At 32.3% G+C, this 20770-nt stretch overlaps 1 protein-coding gene across 5 annotated transcripts in view; it reads right to left on the bottom strand.

Moving 5' to 3' along the window:
* Positions 1-20770, bottom strand: part of Atg9 (autophagy-related protein 9) — a 363261-nt gene that overhangs the window by 42828 nt on the left and 299663 nt on the right. The gene's annotated exons all lie outside the window — the stretch shown is intronic.

The following is a 20770-nucleotide window of genomic DNA, read 5'->3' as shown; positions in this document are numbered from 1 at the left end:
AGAGCAAATTTCTTAATACTCGACTTCGCTGCACAAATTCCTTATAATATAAGTTGTCAAACAAAACATTGTAGATAACTGCTGCGATAAACTACACCTGATAAGATATTTTGAGTCCAAAAAAATAGATTCAAAGATTGCAGAAGGTGTGGTCATGGAAGAACTAAAAACGATAGCACATGATAGTTTTAAAAATCTTTTATAGTTGAAACGAATATTGATTTCTGATTTGATGATGTAGAGTGAGGTCTATCGAAAAAAATTTTAATCGTTAGTTCTGTTATAACTCTTCTGTTACTGTTTTTTATCACTGGGATAATATGACAAAAATCATTACCTCCTTTAAAATTATTGTTATAAAAAAATTACCTCCTAAAACAACTAATTTACTTTGAAAACAGTTTTCAGCATTTAATCAATCTCCTAATGTTCTATCTACTATTTCTAATGCTTTTTTTAGAATCATTAAGACCTCGTCTTAAGTAACAAAATGATCACTTCCCTCAATTTTTTTTCAACTGCTTTGATTTTTACAGAGGAATTTTCTATCATGTTAAGATCCAAAGAAAGTTTCGGAGTTACATGACTTGTCATTCCTTTTAGAAGAAAATATGATGTTATGTCAGTCAATGACATGGACAAATTTCATTGAAAAATAAAATAAAAAAATTAACGTTTTACGCAAAATAAGTGTTTCCTAAACCTCCCAAGACATCGATAAAAAAAAACTACTTTTTGTTCGCAAATAATATTAAATATTTTGTTTCGTCACTATTCAGACCTATAAAAATTGAGTTAAACACTCCTTCACAAAAATGTATTTCTTTATCTTGATCATCTTTTCACAGTTTCCAGTTTATTCAATGCAGATAAATAGAAGTGTTTACATGATTTATCTTCTAATTTTTCTAATTTTTTTTTGGTGTCAAAAAGCTAACTTACCTTTATTATCCAAAAATACCTCCATGTATTATTATTTATATTTAATCCATATTTTGTCATCTTAAATTTTTTCTAAAATAGATAACCGAGCAAAAAATCAAATGTAGGAATTATTTTAATTTATTTTTACACTTAGTAAGAATACTGACATAAATTAAATTTTAACATTTGTACATTTTCAATATTCCAATACAATGCAAATAAGTACTACGAATGAATTTCAATTAATACAAGACTCACGAAATAAAAAGGGTAAATAATTTTTACCACTTTACATACAGATTGGCCGCACGACCGCTGTCTTTGAAAGTACTCACGGGCACGTGAGTAGCGCACGTTTTGCTGAAACGAACCGACCGATCACACAATCCTCTTGTCTGTATGCTATCACGCCTGAAACGATCATAGGCTTGCGAGCGATGCGTGGAGGTCTAACGGCCATTTAGTTCTAATGGAAAATCTTTTACGGAAAATAAAGTTGAATGCTTATATTTTCAATAAAAAAATAGATAAACTCATTTCATTGGCTTTTAACATATTTTAACAAATTCCAAAATGCAGCGTGCGAGCGCGCCGCGAGCGGGCCGTGGAGTGGGGATACCGGGTTCGGCCGCTTCGGAAACTAAATTCGCGCGTTCAAAATCGTTCGCGCTCTCAAAATTTTTGATAACTCGACTTCTAAATGACGTACAAAAATCTTTTTGTACTTTATCTGGGGTAGCTCGACGAGATAAATCTGAATATGACAATAGAATTTGTTTATTTAATAAATTAGACCCCAAAATATTTTTATAAACATTTTTTTTTTTTTTTTTGACACTTTAAGATATTGTTAGCTTGTTTATAATAAAAAAACAGTTTCAATCAAATAAAATTTATTATCGTCCGATTATAAAAGTAATTACAATTTTTTCATACAATAATAATAATACATGAATATAAAATTAAAAAATACAGGAAATTTTTATTACAATTATTCTTCGACTCTTCTTTTTTTCGTTTCAATGCTTTCTTCGGATTCGTTGTCTACTATCACGCTTTCTTCCTCTTCCTGCATGCTCATACTTTCATCATTATTTCCCTTGTCATTTTCTTTAAGAATTACTTCCAAAACATTTTCGGGATCGTCATCAATTTGAACGACAGGAGTTTCGAAGTTATCGCATTGGGTTGCATGACAACTTACACAAACGGACGTACATTTAAGAAAGTTTTTTTTACATCCGCAGGCTTTAGTTTTGCAACCACTAGTGCAACTACACGATATTTTTTTAAATATTGCCTCTGGTAATAAAGGTGCCTCAGTGTAAACAGGGATTAATATATTGTCAGCCGTCTTCTACCCCCATTGAGTTACGATGTTGTTATTACCTATCCATTTTTGTAATTGTAAATAAACTCGGAAAGCGTGTTGTTGTGCGGCTCCTTTGGTTGAAGGAAGACATTCTAATTTAAATGATACTCGAGCAGTGGATCGTTTAAAACATAAAAAACGGTGTTCGTTCAGAGTACCTTCTGTTTTATTGCAATACAGTTAAGAAATTATTTGGCACATATTTTTAGCAATTTCTTCTCGAGAAGCATCTTTTTGATAAAAAATGTCTATTAAATTGAGGTGCTTTTTATGAGAATTGAACATTTTTATTATTTTATTTTTTCCTTGTTTATAGAAGAAAGATACTGAATCACAACCCTATGCGGCATGAAAAAACGCAACGTATTTTTGCAATTCTGGATACTTAAAGCTGCTGTTAGTATACCATCGATCTGTGTCTCGCCCTCTTCCTTTTTTCAAAAAAAAAATCTGTCTTGTAACTGAACTTAATTGCGTTAAAAGTACAAGTAAATCAATATCTTCTCCAACTACTATCACTGCCCTAGTTACTGAAGTCAGTTTTATTGCAGTTTAAACAATAACTGAATCTGCATCTTCTGGTTCAAATCTTTCCAAAACGATTAGTCTAGACTTCCGAATTTATAGTTTAAGCAAATAAAACAATAAAGCGTTTAAATGCATATTACAGTACAACTGTAATTTATGATTATATAAACAAATAAATTGTAATTATATAAACAAATATTTTCAGTAAAAAACAATTTCCTAAACGTTAATTTGCGAAAGGTACAGCAAAAATAAGAATGTTCGATTTTTAACGGTTTTTTCAATACATCTCGAAAAGTAATGGACGGATCGATATAAAATAAAAAAGGATCGATGTGTTTTTTTATTACCTACAACTTTCTCATTTTACTTTTTTCTCTACGAGCCTTAGTTTTTTTTTTTTTTTTGCAAAAAACCGTTTTTCTTGACTTTACGAATTTTTTAGGTTAAGTTCGCCATTCGCGAGAAGGTAGACAAAAACGCTATCTTTCTTAGAATTTTTTTTCGTATACGATCATATTTTTAGTTTGCTGTTAAAAATTTTGGGGTGACCTTGTACCTATTGATTGGACTATTGCGCTGGTTCTACAAAAACGCTTGTTGTCATGTGAGCAGCGCGCGTATTGCTAAATCGAACTCATCAATCGTGCTATTTGGCTCTTCGTACTAGCTGACAGAAAGATATCATAATCTTGCGAATGATACACAAAGACTCTATCACAGACGTTCAGCTTCATTATTTAATCACCCGATTTCGTTTGCAGTGTAGTATTGCATTAGATTATATGTATTTTAATACTTGGAAAATTTAATAAATCGTTCAATAATACGACAAACAAGGAGTGAACGATCTAGCAATTGATAAAATAGTGGAGACAGCGCGTATAGTAGTAGCACACTAAAAAAACTATGGTCTGGTAGTAGCTACCACATTTAGGAACATACGCGGCTACGATTAATTAAATGAACATAGCCCTGCGTAGCACACATTCTCATATTGTAAGAGTGATTCCAGCCCACAGCGAACATATTGCTTGACGATTAAGACGTACTATGTGTCATGCATGGCGCTGCTCCTCGACCAGGCATATACGTCAGAGTTGTGGCTGCTGTTATGGTTCATAGTTTTTCACTGTAGCGGCAAATCACTTTGTGAGCAACACACGCATTACCAAAATAAACTGATTAGTCGTACGATCTTCTATTACGCTGTCACGCTACATTTCTAAAACTACTTGACCGTAGAACCTCACTTTTAGTATCCGATTACTTTATGTCAGCACATTCTTAAAAGCACCATGAGGAATGTTATATTTAGCGTGAGCATAAGTGTGATCATAAATGTTATTCCCACTATTTACTAAATTATTTCGGTAGGTGTTAAAGTTAACGTTATGAGTTAATTCATCGTACTAATCTTTTTTGAGTCGTAGGTGGTAAGATGCATACAGATGGTTGCGTTTCAGTCAAAAAAAGTAAGAACTAGATATTTGCTTGAATAAGAATTGAGTTTTCTGAGAAGTCGATTAAATAATTTGTAGAATAATTGTTAATCACTACTAATAAATTTGTTTAAGAAAGAGAGCAAGGTAATTTAACTTGCAATTAAATATTAAGTTATACCTTTATAAGTAAAAAAAATTTTAGTATAATGTAAGATATTATAAAGCATAATTTAAACAATATCGAAAAGTGACTACGTGACGATGGTTAATTGAAAATATATGTGTGTGTGCGTATGTGTACGGTAATACACTTTATAGGAGCTTAGTCGCCACTAGTGACTCACTAGTCACGTATTTACACCACAAATTGCCACCCACATGTGCAACTACGCAGTTGATGTTTAAGTGTTGAACTTGTATGAATAATTGGTATTGGTACTATTGGATGTAAACTAGTACACTATACACTAATACAGTAATACTGTAACATGCACTGTATAATGTATACAGATTACAGTATACACATTGACACATGGCAAAAAGATATATACCAATACAGTACGTATAAGTTACACTATTAAGGTATAGTTACGTACTATACATACACCATTAACCCACACATATGCGGTCTGATTCAAAATTTAAGTGTGCACTATGCGTACTGCGCAGCGGCTGCCGTTATACAAAGAGATAGTCTAGAGGATATCGTCAATCTTCTCGGAAAAATTATTCAGATGAAAATTTTGTCTGCCACTTCATAAAAAAATACTCCTGTATGAGGAAGTACAGTTTGCCAGGTGCCAATATGGTAAGAAGTTGTTTAAACTAATGTTTTTTGAACGAATTTGTCAAAGTTATTTTTTTATGTATGAAAAAAATATTTTCACATTCTTTGGCATATTTGTAACGAAAAACTAATCAGGATATATATACCTAAACTCCACAGTTTTCGAGTGAACATTCTCAAAGTTTTAAAAAATGCATTTTTTCCGGTTTACAGGGCTCCACGAAAGTGCTAAATGAAAATATTTTCATATGTTACAACACACGATCATAAACTGTAAGCCTTCCTCTATGGACTAGGAATAAGTGTATGAGCGTATGTGAGACATTGAGCGGAACGTTAGAGATGTAATTAGCGTAGGCGGGATAATGTTATTTTGAAATCAACGGAAGATTCAATGAAACCGCACAGTCTTGTTCTGACCAGCCTACTCTTTGTTTATATTGTATCATGCCGTAATATAATTTTAATGATCATTTATTTATTAAATGTTAAAATATTTATTAATACCACACTTGATTTACGTAAGTATACGTATTTTTACAATGATTGTGCCATCTTTATACGAAATATCGTTTCATAGACGGCATACTTATATTAATAATTTTATTGTCTGCCATATACTTTCCTAGAGGTATAACTTTACATTTGGGTATCCAAGCACCCACTGTTCACTAGTTTCTCAACATTATCTACATTTTTACCAAATTATTAAGATGTTGTAACCACTGGAGATGTCAATGTAAATATGCTACACGAAGGGCCAGCATCTACTTCTATGCATACAAGCCTGAGGTCCTACTCTTTTTTTCGTACCGTCTAGTCCAACGCATTACACTATGTACCATGACCGTCCATCCCATACCCTGATTGATTTATTTCTAGTAGTCTCTCAGCAGTAAATTCTTTCTCATAATCAAATGCTGCATTAATTGTAGGCCATAATTTCATATAAATTACAATTAAACCAAAATAATCACCACCATTACTTATGAAGTTCCTCTCCCGTAGTTCAAAAAACATTAACCATACAACTCGTAGTGAAAATATCAATTAATTAGTGATAGACATTTTTGAATTCTGCACCAATATTAATATTGACACACTCTCTGATCATTTACCAACACTATCATATCTGATTTTAATTCGGTTGTCTCTGTACACACCATTGCTTTAAAGTCATCTCATAAACCGTAGAAGGTTACCACAGGGGTCATCTATAGAGCAATGTAATAATGCATATAAACGCGCCATCATAACTAGATTACAGAATGATTTCGATTTGTTTTAACGTTCGAAAAGGAAAATGCAAAAGTTTCTTGAGTCTTTGAAGAATAATCATGTTACAAACAGGATTGACTCTGCTGTGGATTTGAAGGCAAAGTGAGCGAAGATTCGCCGATTGGGGCTCTGTAGTTCTAAATTGCCTTCTCCTTTATAACGTTTTTATCCAAATGGCCTCATAGTTCACTTCACGAGTGTTACGTGTCAGGGATCATCTATTTTACCTGGAGATTTAATGGAGACTAGTTATGCCTCTTAATACTACTAGAACAGTCTTTAAGTTTTCTTTCATCACAAAAATAGATGTGAAGCGAGTGATTATGCAAGATAGTTCAGGCTTTTGTAGGCTGGACAGTATTTCTTCTGCCATACGTCGAGCGAGTGCAGAGTAAATAGCCGGACCACTGTGATCTTTATTTAATATCTCTTTGCGTGATAGCGTTTTTCCTGAGAGATGGAGGTGGGTTGAACCCATCACTGCTCTTTCAAAAGTTAAGGTTTCTACTTTCATATCAGACATCAGACCAATTGCAAAATTGCCTGAAATCTCAAAGGTACTTGAGCGAATCGTGCATTCTCAGCTATCAGACTATCTTGAGAAGTGCAATCTACTTGATCCAAATCAAGCTGGTTTTGGAAAATATCACAGCATGCAAATGGCGTTACTTGATGTGCTCGATGGCGTGAGATGAGTTATTGGCTCAAGCATTGTTACTTTACTGGTGCTTTTCCATTTCTCTAAGGCATTTGATAGTATTTCCTTCATATAAGCATTCTTTACATATATCACTCTTACATATAAGCTTCGCAAGCTCAAGTATTATGACACTGTTATAACTTAGTTCTGTAGCTATCAATCTGGACGTAAACAGGCTATTTTATAAAAAGGTGTGGGTACGTATGAATGGCATACTTCCTCGACAGGGGTACCTCAGGGAAGCGTCTTAGGACTACTTCTCTTCCTAATATTTATGAATGATTTATCATCCCTTTTCAATAAATGTAACTATAAGATTTATGCTGCGAATATATATACTATAACAGATGCGTATATGTTGTATTGAGTTTTCCACTTGCTTTATTCATTAAAGCATTGTGTACATGCACTCTCCTTCTGTTTGAAATTGAACTAAGTAAGATAGTGGACTGTATAATTTACATTACATGCCGGATTTGGGAGAGCGTGAAAAGGATGTAAAAAAAAGGACACAATAATAAATGCACAACACACTTTTAAACACTTTAGCCGTTTATTATAGAAAAACAATCTCTCTGATTAATTTTACTTCAACATGTCATAATGCTTGCTTACTTGCAAGATAAAAAAAAGGAAGAGCTAATTTATGAGTCAGACGGAGAAATTACGTGTCAATCTAAAATGTTTTGTTTTACCATCGAAATTGTTTTTCGTTACAGAAATCTTGATTAAAAACGATACACGTGAAAATTATAAGCACAAGCGCAAAGCGACTTACCGAAACGGGCGTACGAGGCTGACTGACGATAACCGCAGCAGCAGCAAGCTGCTGGACAAAGGTAAGTATAAACAGAGTCCATTGGCGTATTAATAGACGCACGCACGCCTATAATTGGCCCTTATAGGTAAGAGAATATCCCAAAGCGCGAGATTTCAAATCTCATAAACTAAATTTTCTATTTACATCAGTATAATGTTACTGATGTTGGACATAGTCCCAAGGTTGATAGACAGAAGTGTAACGAATGTATATCAATAAAAAGTCTTAGAAGGACAAAAGGGTGGATCGCATTCCACTTACAAGAATTCTAAATAATGAAAGTTCCTTTTTCTTTTAATGTAATGACATTCAGCCGGTAAAAATCAGTAATACTGATGTTTTACATAGTCCCAAGATTGATAGACAGGAGGATGGAATAATATACAACTAAGTACCGTGTGAATAAAGCAGTGGAACGCTTTCCACGTACAATAGTAAATAATTCAAAAAAAAAAAAAAAAAAAAAAACATAATAAACAAATTACTGATAATTTCATATATATTTTCGCAAGGCTTGTGACTTTTAAATATGAGATTTAATAATCATAATAGTAAATGAAAAGAAAAGAAATTGATCTAAATAAGACTAATTATTATTGGGTCCTGACTCAAGTTCAGATACGGTACGCAATAATATTAGTTTGTGTATTGGCCTTACAAAGCTAGATGAAACGGTTCTAATCTTGGCGACTCTGACGGGAGACTTAGCATCCTTATAGACTTCAGCAACCATGCCCAAAGGCCATTTACCAGGTGGAGAAGACTCGTTTTTTATGAGCACGAGATCACCAGGCTTAACCGAGCGTTGAGGATTCAACCACTTGCAACGACTTTGTAAAGTGGAAAGGTATTTAAGTGACCACCTTTTCCAGAAGACTTGGAGAGATTGTGTCACTAGCTTCCAGCGTTTAAGTGGCGATACCTTTTCAGAAGAAATATCGGGCTCTGGCACAAGAAATGAAGACCTCATGATCGAGAAATGAGCAGGAGTAAGAGGATCAAGCTTTGAGGAATCATCATTAAGGCGAACCAAGGGCTGGGAAGTGAGGCATGCCTCTATTCTACACAATAAAGTAGAAAATTTAACTACTGTCAAAATCTGATCGCCAACTACACGCTTCAAATTATGTTTAGCGGATCTGACTGCTGATTCCCATAAACCCCAAAATGTGGAGCAGAAGCAGAAATGAAGTGCCACTGTGTACCTGATTTACCTAATTCATAGGCAAACTTAGGGTCACGACTACGTTCTACCAACATTCTTTTCAACTCAGTATCAGCACCGATGAAATTTGTGCCATGATCACTGAATAAATCTGTGCAGTGGCTACGTCTAGAAATAAATCTGTGAAAGGCAGCTATAAAGGCCTTCTCTGTATAATCCTCCACAACTTCAAGATGTACTGCACGAGTTGACATGCAGATGAAAACTGCAATGTAACCCTTGAAATTTTCTTTACCATTGTGTTTTGACAAGCGTATTGGAAAGAAGCCAGCATAATTGATCCCTGATTTTTGAAAAGGAGGACTCTGAGTAACACAAGAACGAGGCAAGTCTCTCATTAACTGAGTTTGTGATTTAGACTTATATCTTTTACAAGTGATGCAACGAGTAAGCTTAGCTCTTACAGTCCGTCTACCACTTACAATCCAGTATGTTTGACGGAGTGTAATAATCGTCAACTGCACTCCACCATGTAAAGTTAATCTGTGATAATAGTCAATGAGCATAAATGTCAACTGATCTCTTTATGTTAGTATCAAGGGATGTTTGGCATCATCATCAAGTAAGGCTCTACTCAATCTACCCCCAACTCTTATCGATCCGCAGTTTATAAACAGCGTAAGATTAAGCAAACGGCTAGATCGAAGTAATGGTAAGCTATATTCTAAACTACGATCTTGATTTTGAGTAAGTACCTTAACTCAGCGGAAAAGTGACATTGTTGATGCTGATAAACTAGACACAGTCTAGCACAATCAATTTCTGATGTTAAAAGGTGAATCGAGTCAACTTCAATAAAAGAATACAAGTCAATAAACTGCAAACTAGCCTGTAAAGGGGGCTTAAGATTTCCAGCTATAGGTAAATATAAATTCTTTAGTTTAACTTTATGTAAACAACGGTACGTGAAACAAAGGCAATATGCTGTTACTCTTAGCAACCGTTCCCACTTGGAACAACGAGTTAATAGAGTCATATAAAAAGACTCAGAATTATTTACAAGACTATTTACAGAAGGCATTGAACTATTTACATTTATAGAGGTTGGGGCAATCATTTTTACTCCAAACTCTGGATAGTTAGGGTGCAATTCATGAGGAATCATAGGGCCCTAAAACCACAATATTTAATTCAGCAATTGGCCCGAAAGAACACCTCTAGAAGCAACATCAGCTGGATTTTGCTTTGACGTGATTTAATGCCACTTAGCATATGGAGTCAATTCATCAATTTTTGAACACCTATTAGCTATGAAAACTGGCCATTTGGAAGAAAGTCCATTGAGCCAATATAGTACATTCCTAGAATCGAGCCACGTGTAAACTGGTACTTCTTTTAATGAATTAACATCAACGAAATGACTAACTACTGTGAATAACAATTCTGCAGCACATAGCTCTAGTCTTGGAATACTTAGCGTTTTAATCTAGCGGAGCTACTTCCGTTTTTGCTAATTAAAGACGTACAAAAATCTCACCCTCATGTACAACGCGTAAATAAACAGCCACTGCATAGGCATTTTTAGAAGCGTGGGTAAAACCATGAAGTTCAAGAGATTCACAATCTAGTGAAAAATGATTCCATCTAGGTATTCAAACTTCGTTCAACAAAGGTGTTTTATTTAACCAATGAGTCCAGGTTTTAACCAAATCAGGTGACAAAGAATCATCCCAAGAAACTTGCAACAACCAAAAAGATTGAAATAGTATTTTAGCAAAAATTATCGTTGGAGCCAACCAGCCTGAAGGGTCAAAAAATTTTGACAACAGCGCTAATAAAGTACGTTTGGTCCAGCGAACGGGGGTGTCAACGTTTACTGTAACGCAAAATCGAAACTCGTCACTACTAGGATTCTAATGTAAGCCTAAAACAGAAATAATCGGTTTATCATCGCTTAGGATCTTTAACTTACTAGATAAGTGGCTTACTGGTAACTCAGCTATCAACTCAGATGAATTGGCTGACCATTTTCTCAGTGGAAATTGACCTAATTCAATAACTGCTTCGAGAATCTAAATTAGAGCTATAATTTGCATCTCTGCAACGCAAAAATAGTTCTACACCAGGAGGAGTTTCATTATCATTCAACAAACGCTTGTTTAGTTCTCTCGCATCTAGGCACAATCGAACTGTTTTATCCTTCTTTATTGCAATTCTGAACAGATTTGTGTGGGGGCTCGTTGATTTACGAACTATACCAATTTTCAACATTCTCGAAATTTCAATATTTACTTCATTTCTATATGAAAAAGGTACTGGGTACGGTTTTGTAAAAAATGGCGAATCATCTTTTATTTGTAATTTATATGTGTAGGGCACGTAAAGAACCGGCTTATTTTCGAATATTGACTTATAATCAAGGATAAGGTTTTTTAAATTTTTTAATTGTTCATAGTTTAAATGCGAATATTCCTTTAATTTTTGATCCATCCCTACTTCTTAGAGGTTGGATGTATAATAAAAGTCATGTGTGGATTCTTTCCCATTCAGATGTTTATGTTGTTCATTAGACCTGAAATTCGAATCATATACATTCGTTATCATAGTTTTCGTGTCCCTCCCCTCTTCTTCGAGGTTGGAGTCACTACGAAAACTGTATTGGTTATTTAAAGAGACATATTCTCCGATCAAGCATACCTCATCATTGTTTTCATTGGATTTAGATATTATCAACGTAGAATGTTCGGAAGGCTTATATTTCCTCAAATAATATGCAGTTAATTGTTCGTTATTATTTTTCGATAGTTTAATTTGATCATCGTATGTGTTTATAATCATTTTTAATTCTTTTTGTGAATCATACCCTAAAATACACAGTACTACTAATTTAGGTACTACCAGATAAATTAAATCAAAATCTATGTTCCCAATTTCTGTATTTGCTTGTACTTGTAATTTTAATTTCATAGTTTTCATACCTGTTGCTCCTTTGACTATTTTTCCTGTTACAGGTAATGTTTAGCATATTTTTAAGCTTGAGAGGTTTTTATCAGAAAAGCTTTGTGACATGCATGTTATTTCACTCCCTGTGTCAACAAGTGCTCTTACCTCGACTCCCTGAATTTTTATTTCAATTTTTTGGCATTTAATATCATCGTACATGGCGCTATCCGGGTAAATATCGAACAGTAAGTCTTTTGTTGGATCACGAAAAGTTAAATTTATTACTAGGGTTTTATGTTTCTTAATAACGTTAAGCTTATATAATGTTTTATTTTTCTTTTTGTAAAAATTTTTCGAACGTACATGAAATACATGCATATTTCTTAGTTTTTGAAAAGTCTTTATTTTTACTTCATTTTTGACGTGGCGAGGACAAGTTACTACTCGAGTTGTACTTAGCAAACATAAAGCTAATCGCCAGCATCTAGCTACACTTCCGATTTGTTTCCCAAACTATCATTCGATAATAAACTTTCCAACATTTTGTTGTTGTATTTTTGTTGTATGATATTAATATCATTGGTTGGTACTTTCTTATTTACATGAGTATTTCTAATACATTGATAATCATCGGGTCTTTGTTCTCTTTTAAAGATTATATTATCATTAGGTATATAAGTTTCTTGATTGTATGCGAGTGCGCTGGTACTTTGGGTTTGTGTTCGTGATTTTCCATTTCATTGAGGTATCAGAGATTGTTGGGCTGAATAGTGGAATTTTTTAATTACAGAATCTTCCTGAATAATATGTACCCGATATGGTTTATTATACGCTGCTTGAGTAGTTCGAGTATAATTTGCTTGGGGATTGGTACATTGTTGAGAGTTTGGTTGGTTTAGTTCATGATTTATAGTGTAACGAGGATTTTTAACATTATTTTATTGATTGTTTTCGATAATAAATTTTACCGGTGTTTCAAAATTTTATTGCTTTTTATCTTCTCCATCAAACTCAACCAAGATTTTGAAAAGTGTTTCGCAATTATTAACATTTTGACACATAAGTGCTCGACATACATCTGTATCAAAATGAATTTTTAAATTTTTAATTAATTCTCAATCAATATTCGTAATTCCTAAATCACATGCAAATCCCATAATGTGAGATGCATAATCTACACGTTGTAACTTACCCCCGTTAATATATTGACCAATATCAATTTTTCGTTTTAATGCACGTTGTACATTTTTATTCTAAAATCTTTTTTTGAAACATTTTTTAAATCCTTCATATTATTTATTTCTGACTGATATAAATACCACCACTCGTGTGCGCTATTTTCCAAAAATTGATTAATGTAAATTAAAATTTCACGATCATGAATATTGTATAAATTTTGGTAATAATTAATTTTTTTTAAAAATTTTGTGGGTTGTTCGTAATCTAAGTCTTTATATTGAGGTAATGCCATCGAGATTTTAGGGCTAGTACAATAGGTATCGTTTGTATTGTTTCGGATTTTCTCGTTTATTTTAATAGTTTCATTTTGTAACGTATTATTTAGAACATCAGTATCTTTTGATAATTCATTCATTGTGTTTAGTAATAGATCACGTAATTTTTTTAAATTGTACGTTTGAATCGTATTCTCTTCTATCTGCGATGCACGTGTTCGTAATTCTAAGTCGGTAATAGGTGATTCGTGTTCAAAGATTTTTAATTTTTCTTGTAATGGATTGTTTTCGTTTTTAAGGATTGTATACTTTTTTCCTGAGTAGTGTAATTTATATTTAACCTGTGTATAATGTTTTTAAGGGTATCAATTTCTTTTTTCCATTCTTTTTTTGCATTTTTTAATTCTTGTGTTAATCCCACCGGTTCATCTGCGGCAAGAATTTTTATATTAGTATCAATGTCTTCCTGATTTAGTGATAATGTTTGTAATTTTTCCACCATGGCTTTTTTTCATTACTAATTTATTCGTTGTACTGTATCCAATAGCTCGTTTCCCAAATTTTTCTCTAACTCGCATGGAATTTCGAACGGCTTTTTATTTTCCGACATTTTATTGAAAAATTAATTATCTTTTAATAGATTACTACAGTAGGCGCTAAATATAAGCTTCTATTAGAGATTAGTAGGGAGATTGCTGACTGCCATGCTACGGAGTGTGCCCACTTTTTTCCTGTGGTTCGAGCGCCCCGCCGTGGCCAAGTGGCCGAACCAGGCGCACATTTTTTTTTATTTGCGAAGCACGGTAGGAGTATGAGAAGAGTGGATTCGCGTGGAAATGTCCATATAGGCGCACATTTTGAAGACGCGTGGAAGGGGTATACCGAATGTGCGCCTACGAGAAGAGGAGTGGAAATGTCGGCTATATAGCTGTATATATCTGAACGCACAGCCAAAGCAAAAGCGACGATACGAATTTTTCTTTTTTGAGAGTCTCTTGACTCTGCAACCGAGTACTATATATATATTCAACTGACTTGCTCTCGCTCTGGCTTCAATGTTATCTATAAATCTTATTTAATTAAATCGTGGAACTAAATGCTTATTAATTATATACACAGAATTTTGATTTCAATACATTATTTTTTAACTCTCCCGTACTCTTAACATTCCAAAATCCATTTATGTTTTCAAAAAATTAACCACTAATTTATTAATTTCACACATCCTAACTGCTGTAAACTGTAGGACAAGCTCTGGAGTATATCCATGAACATATGTGACTTCGAAAGAGTCACCTTCCGTCCTTCGGATAGCTAAGATGGTTAAGGCTTATGCCCCTTCATAGATTGTTTTGCACTTAAGGGTTCAAATCCACTTCATGGTAGATATTTTTTTTTTTTTTTTTTTTTATTCAATGTATCATTTTGTCTTCATTTCTTTTATTTATGTTTCGTTAAAAATATATATTTACATATATGTAGTCAACATTTTTATTCGGATACATCAAAACAAATTAAATTGATATTGTTACTTAGATACAAGTCAATTCTATAGTTTTATAATACTAAAATAACTTTTGAGGATTTTAACATAATTTGTGTATTCTAAAACTCCTAAGAAATTGTGAACATCCTATTTACGACAAAAAAAAGCCGCCCGTTCACTGCTATTTACTTAATGTTGAAATTTTAATTAGTAAATAAATTAGATGAACACAATGTAAAATAGTTTTGTAAACATTTTAAAATTGTTTGCAAATCTTTAAATAGGTGTACTTTTTTTATTTATTTTTAGACAGCCAAAAGAACAATAATGAATGAAACAGTTCGATGAATAAGTAATAAAATTTATTTGGCAAGATTCTGAGACTAAACATTTCTTATAATACTTAAGTATTTTGTTAAAAAAAAAAAAAAAAAAATGAATTACCTTTAAGGGTGATGATTGTAATAAACATATTTTTAGGCTGTAGATTATAAAGGAAGTTTAATCATTTATATTGAATGCAGGAAAAGTATCGTAGTACTTATAACAATGATACCATCGGGTGAGTGCAAGAAAGAGTCTTTTTAGAGTTGAAGTCAAGAAAGAGCCTTTTTAAATTTTCGGGCAGAATAAAGTCCTCTTAAACTAAAAGAAAAAGCCTTTTTATACAGAGGTACACTCACACTTAGGTGTCGGCGTCGATTGGTATAATTAAGCCCAACAAAACGTCGCTCAAGATTATTCTTCAACATTTTTGAGTTATTATTTGCTCCTTATCCAGCTCTTGGTTGGTCTCGTACCCCTGTACGAATCCACACGTTTATTCTATACTGGAGAGCAAAACGAGGAGTTCAAGAAAAAGATATTAATGCCTTTTTAACGAGTTTGTTTACTCCTATTTTAAGGTAGTAATGTATATATTTTTATAGATCAATTATATATATACACACATGAATGTAGTACTAACTTAAAATCGGAGAAATAAGAATTAAAGGCTCTTTCTTATATTCAGTTTAAAAAGGCTCTTTTACGCTTATTACTCTGAGAAGACTCTTTATTATGCTAACGTGATAAATTATTTAGAATCAGAAATTGTGAGAAGTAAAAAAATTTTTTAACTACAAATTTCTATATTAGCAAAAACTTCGATTAAGTTACATGGGATGTTGTGATATTTTATTGTTTTAAGAAATTTATGAAAAAATTTGTATAGGTATGTTTAAGTATCATAAATAACGTATTAAAATTTTAAAGAGCCTAGATACACCATTTTTAAGAAATAAAATTGCGAAGTTGGCCACTTATACACATGCTTTTAGATGGACTTGTCGGAAAATGCACGTTTTTACTCATAACTTTTGATATTTTCTTAAGAATCTTTGAAAAAATAAAATTGTTAGGGTTCATTATAGTTGAAATAAGTATACTAAAATTAGAGAAGCCTAGTTTAACCGTTTTTCAAATATAACAGTTTAAAGTCTAGTTACAACGTTACTAGAATACCTACATAGTGGTACAGTCTGAGGCGAAAGTTAGGTTAATTTGTTGTTTTAACGTTTGTGTTTACATTCCTGGGAGTTTTTCTGTTTCAAACACCTAATTTTAAAATTATTTACCTGTTTTGTTAAGAATAATTACAACAAAGACATTTCTAACACTAAAATTCAATTTTGAAATTGACTGTACCACGACAACCCCCTCAAAATAGTATCAAAATATACATTTGTAGTGCAAAATCTTTAAAAAATCTACAGTTTTCTGAAAAATCGACTAAGTATTTATTCTAGTTTTCCATTTTATTCTTAAAATCATGAAGTATTCAAACTATTATTGTTTACTGTATTTAAGTGCATACTTCTTTATCATAAATTAATTCAGCTATGATTTTCAAAAATTAATATGTAGAGCTATGAAAAAGGCATTTTAAAGATTTTAACGTTAAGCTACTCGTCGTGAAAGTTCCTCGAACTTTTTTAATAAAAGCAACCTATGTCACGTGGTTGAAGATACCGACAATGCGGTTGTTACTATAACTACAAAAAAAAAAAAAAAATTAACTGCCTTGCGTTGTGTGGCAAGAGGTGTTTTTTAATGGTTTATCTTATCAACTATAAACAATCGAATAAATTTATGCAAATCATTGTGTGTTGCATACGATATAAAATTAATTGATCGATTGTGATAGTTAAAAGAGCAATTTTAATTGAAAAATTTTAATATTTTGTAAAGTTATTCATCTATAAAAATATATATAGTGCCACCTTCCAAACAGAGGAAATAAATTTTTGTTAACTGTATATGATTTACGCACTGTCAAAAATTTTGGTAACTATTTCTGAAAAATTACAATAAAAATTGATTATAGGTAAAAAAATTAATTGTTTACACAGAATAAAAAATTTTTTTTAAACCATACTCTGAGTTACAAGTGGTTGAAATTAGTATGTGTTAAATAAAAAAAGCTTCGTTCAGTCTCTGTAAGACTCTTTAATCTAAATTACGCACTATTTATAAAGACTAAAGAATCTACCTTCATATTTGTACATATATATGAAGTACGAATTTTGTCAACGCAATATTCACAAGGTATTGACAAGAAATGTAAATATAAGCACAAAAATATAATATATGTACGTAGTTAAATATTCACGTATAATTGGATGTAAGTTAAACTTTACTGGCAATGATCTTATTTGATAAAATCGTAGTAAAAGTATGAGTTTTCTTCTGCCTTCGGCTTTTTTTTGTCGTAAATAGGATGTTCACAATTTCATAGGAGTTTTAGAATACACAAATTATGTTAAAATCCTCAAAAGTTATTTTAGTATTATAAAATTATAGAATTGACTTGTATCAAAGTAACAATATCAATTTAATTTGTTTTGATGTATCCGAATAAAAATGTTGACTACATATATGTAAATATATATTTTTAACAAAACATAAATAAAAGAAATGAAGACAAAATGATACATTGAATAAAAAAAAAAAAAAAAAAAAATATCTACCATGAAGTGGATTTGAACCCTTAAGTGCAAAACAATCTATGAAGGGGCATAAGCCTTAACCATCTTAGCTATCCGAAGGACGGAAGGTGACTCTTTCGAAGTCACATATGTTCATGGATATACTCCAGAGCTTGTCCTACAGTTTACAGCAGTTAGGATGTGTGAAATTAATAAATTAGTGGTTAATTTTTTGAAAACATAAATGGATTTGGGAATGTTAAGAGTACGGGAGAGTTAAAAAATAATGTATTGAAATCAAAATTCTGTGTATATAATTAATGAGCATTTAGTTCCACGATTTAATTAAATAAGATTTATAGATAACATTGAAGCCAGAGCGAGAGCAAGTCAGTTGAATATATATATAGTACTCGGTTGCAGAGTCAAGAGACTCTCAAAAAAGAAAAATTCGTATCATCGCTTTTGCTTTGGCTGTGCGTTCAGATATATACAGCTATATAGCCGACATTTCCACTCCTCTCCTCGTAGGCGCACATTCGGTATACCCCTTCCACACGTCTTCAAAATGTGCGCCTATATGGACATTTCCACGCGAATCAACTCTTCTTATACTCCTACCGTGCTTCGCAAATAAAAAAAAATGTGCGCCTGGTTCGGCCACTTGGCCACGGCGGGGCGCTCGAACCACAGGAAAAAAGTGGGCACACTCCGTAGCATGGCAGTCAGCAATCTCCCTACTAATCTCTAATAGAAGCTTATATTTAGCGCCTACTGTAGTAATCTATTAAAAGATAATTAATTTTTCAATAAAATGTCGGAAAATAAAAAGCCGTTCGAAATTCCATGCGAGTAAGAGAAAAATTTGGGAAACGAGCTATTGGATACAGTACAACGAATAAATTAGTAATGAAAAAAAGCCATGGTAGAAAAATTACAAACATTATCACTAAATCAGGAAGACATTGATACTAATATAAAAATTCTTGCCGCAGACGAACCGGTGGGATTAACACAAGAATTAAAAAATGCAAAAAAAGAATGGAAAAAAGAAATTGATACCCTTAAAAACATTATACACAGGTTAAATATAAATTACACTACTCAGGAAAAAAGTATACAATCCTTAAAAAACGAAAACAATCCATTACAAGAAAAATTAAAAATCTTTGAACACGAATCACCTATTACCGACTTAGAATTACGAACACGTGCATCGCAGATAGAAGAGAATACGATTCAAACGTACAATTTAAAAAAATTACGTGATCTATTACTAAACACAATGAATGAATTATCAAAAGATACTGATGTTCTAAATAATACGTTACAAAATGAAACTATTAAAATAAACGAGAAAATCCGAAACAATACAAACGATACCTATTGTACTAGCCCTAAAATCTCGATGGCATTACCTCAATATAAAGACTTAGATTACGAACAACCCACAAAATTTTTAAAAAAAATTAATTATTACCAAAATTTATACAATATTCATGATCGTGAAATTTTAATTTACATTAATCAATTTTTGGAAAATAGCGCACACGAGTGGTGGTATTTATATCAGTCAGAAATAAATAATATGAAGGATTTAAAAAATGTTTCAAAAAAAGATTTTAGAATAAAAATGTACAACGTGCATTAAAACGAAAAATTGATATTGGTCAATATATTAACGGGGGTAAGTTACGACGTGTAGATTATGCATCTCACATTATGGGATTTGCATGTGATTTAGGAATTACGAATATTGATTGAGAATTAATTAAAAATTTAAAAATTCATTTTGATACAGATGTATGTCGAGCACTTATGTGTCAAAATGTTAATAATTGCGAAACACTTTTCAAAATCTTGGTTGAGTTTGATGGAGAAGATAAAAAGCAATAAAATTTTGAAACACCGGTAAAATTTATTATCGAAAACAATCAATAAAATAATGTTAAAAATCCTCGTTACACTATAAATCATGAACTAAACCAACCAAACTCTCAACAATGTACCAATCCCCAAGCAAATTATACTCGAACTACTCAAGCAGCGTATAATAAACCATATCGGGTACATATTATTCAGAAAGATTCTGTAATTAAAAAATTCCACTATTCAGCCCAACAATCTCTGATACCTCAATGAAATGGAAAATCACGAACACAAACCCAAAGTACCAGCACACTCGCATACAATCAAGGAACTTATATACCTAATAATAATATAATCTTTAAAAGAGAACAAAGACCCGATGATAATCAATGTATTAGAAATACTCATGTAAATAAGAAAGTACCAACCAATGATATTAATATCATACAAAAAAAATACAACAACAAAATGTTGGAAAGTTTATTATCGAATGATAGTTTGGGAAACAAATCGGAAGTGTAGCTAGATGCTGGCGATTAGCTTTATGTTTGCTAAGTACAACTCGAATAGTAACTTGTCCTCGCCACGTCAAAAATGAAGTAAAAATAAAGACTTTTCAAAAACTAAGAAATATGCATGTATTTCATGTACGTTCGAAAAATTTTTACAAAAAGAAAAATAAAACATTATATAAGCTTAACGTTATTAAGAAACATAAAACCCTAGTAATAAATTTAACTTTTCGTGATCCAACAAAAGACTTACTGTTCGATATTTACCCGGAAAGCGCCATGTACGATGATATTAAATGCCAAAAAATTGAAATAAAAATTCAGGGAGTCAAGGTAAGAGCACTTGTTGACACAGGGAGTGAAATAACATGCATGTCACAAAGCTTTTCTGATAAAAACGTCTCAAGCTTAAAAATATGCTAAACATTACCTGTAACGGGAAAAATAGTCAAAGGAGCAACAGGTATGAAAACTATGAAATTAAAATTACAAGTACAAGCAAATACAGAAATTGGGAACAT

Source organism: Copidosoma floridanum, unplaced genomic scaffold (assembly GCF_036245765.1).
Source record: "Copidosoma floridanum isolate Cflo_tuat_1 unplaced genomic scaffold, Cflo_Japanese_pri ptg000006l, whole genome shotgun sequence".
In the NCBI taxonomy this organism is placed as follows: Eukaryota; Metazoa; Arthropoda; class Insecta; order Hymenoptera; family Encyrtidae; genus Copidosoma; species Copidosoma floridanum.
Note: the sequence above shows the minus strand (reverse complement) of the source record. Positions and strands in the feature narration are given on the sequence as shown.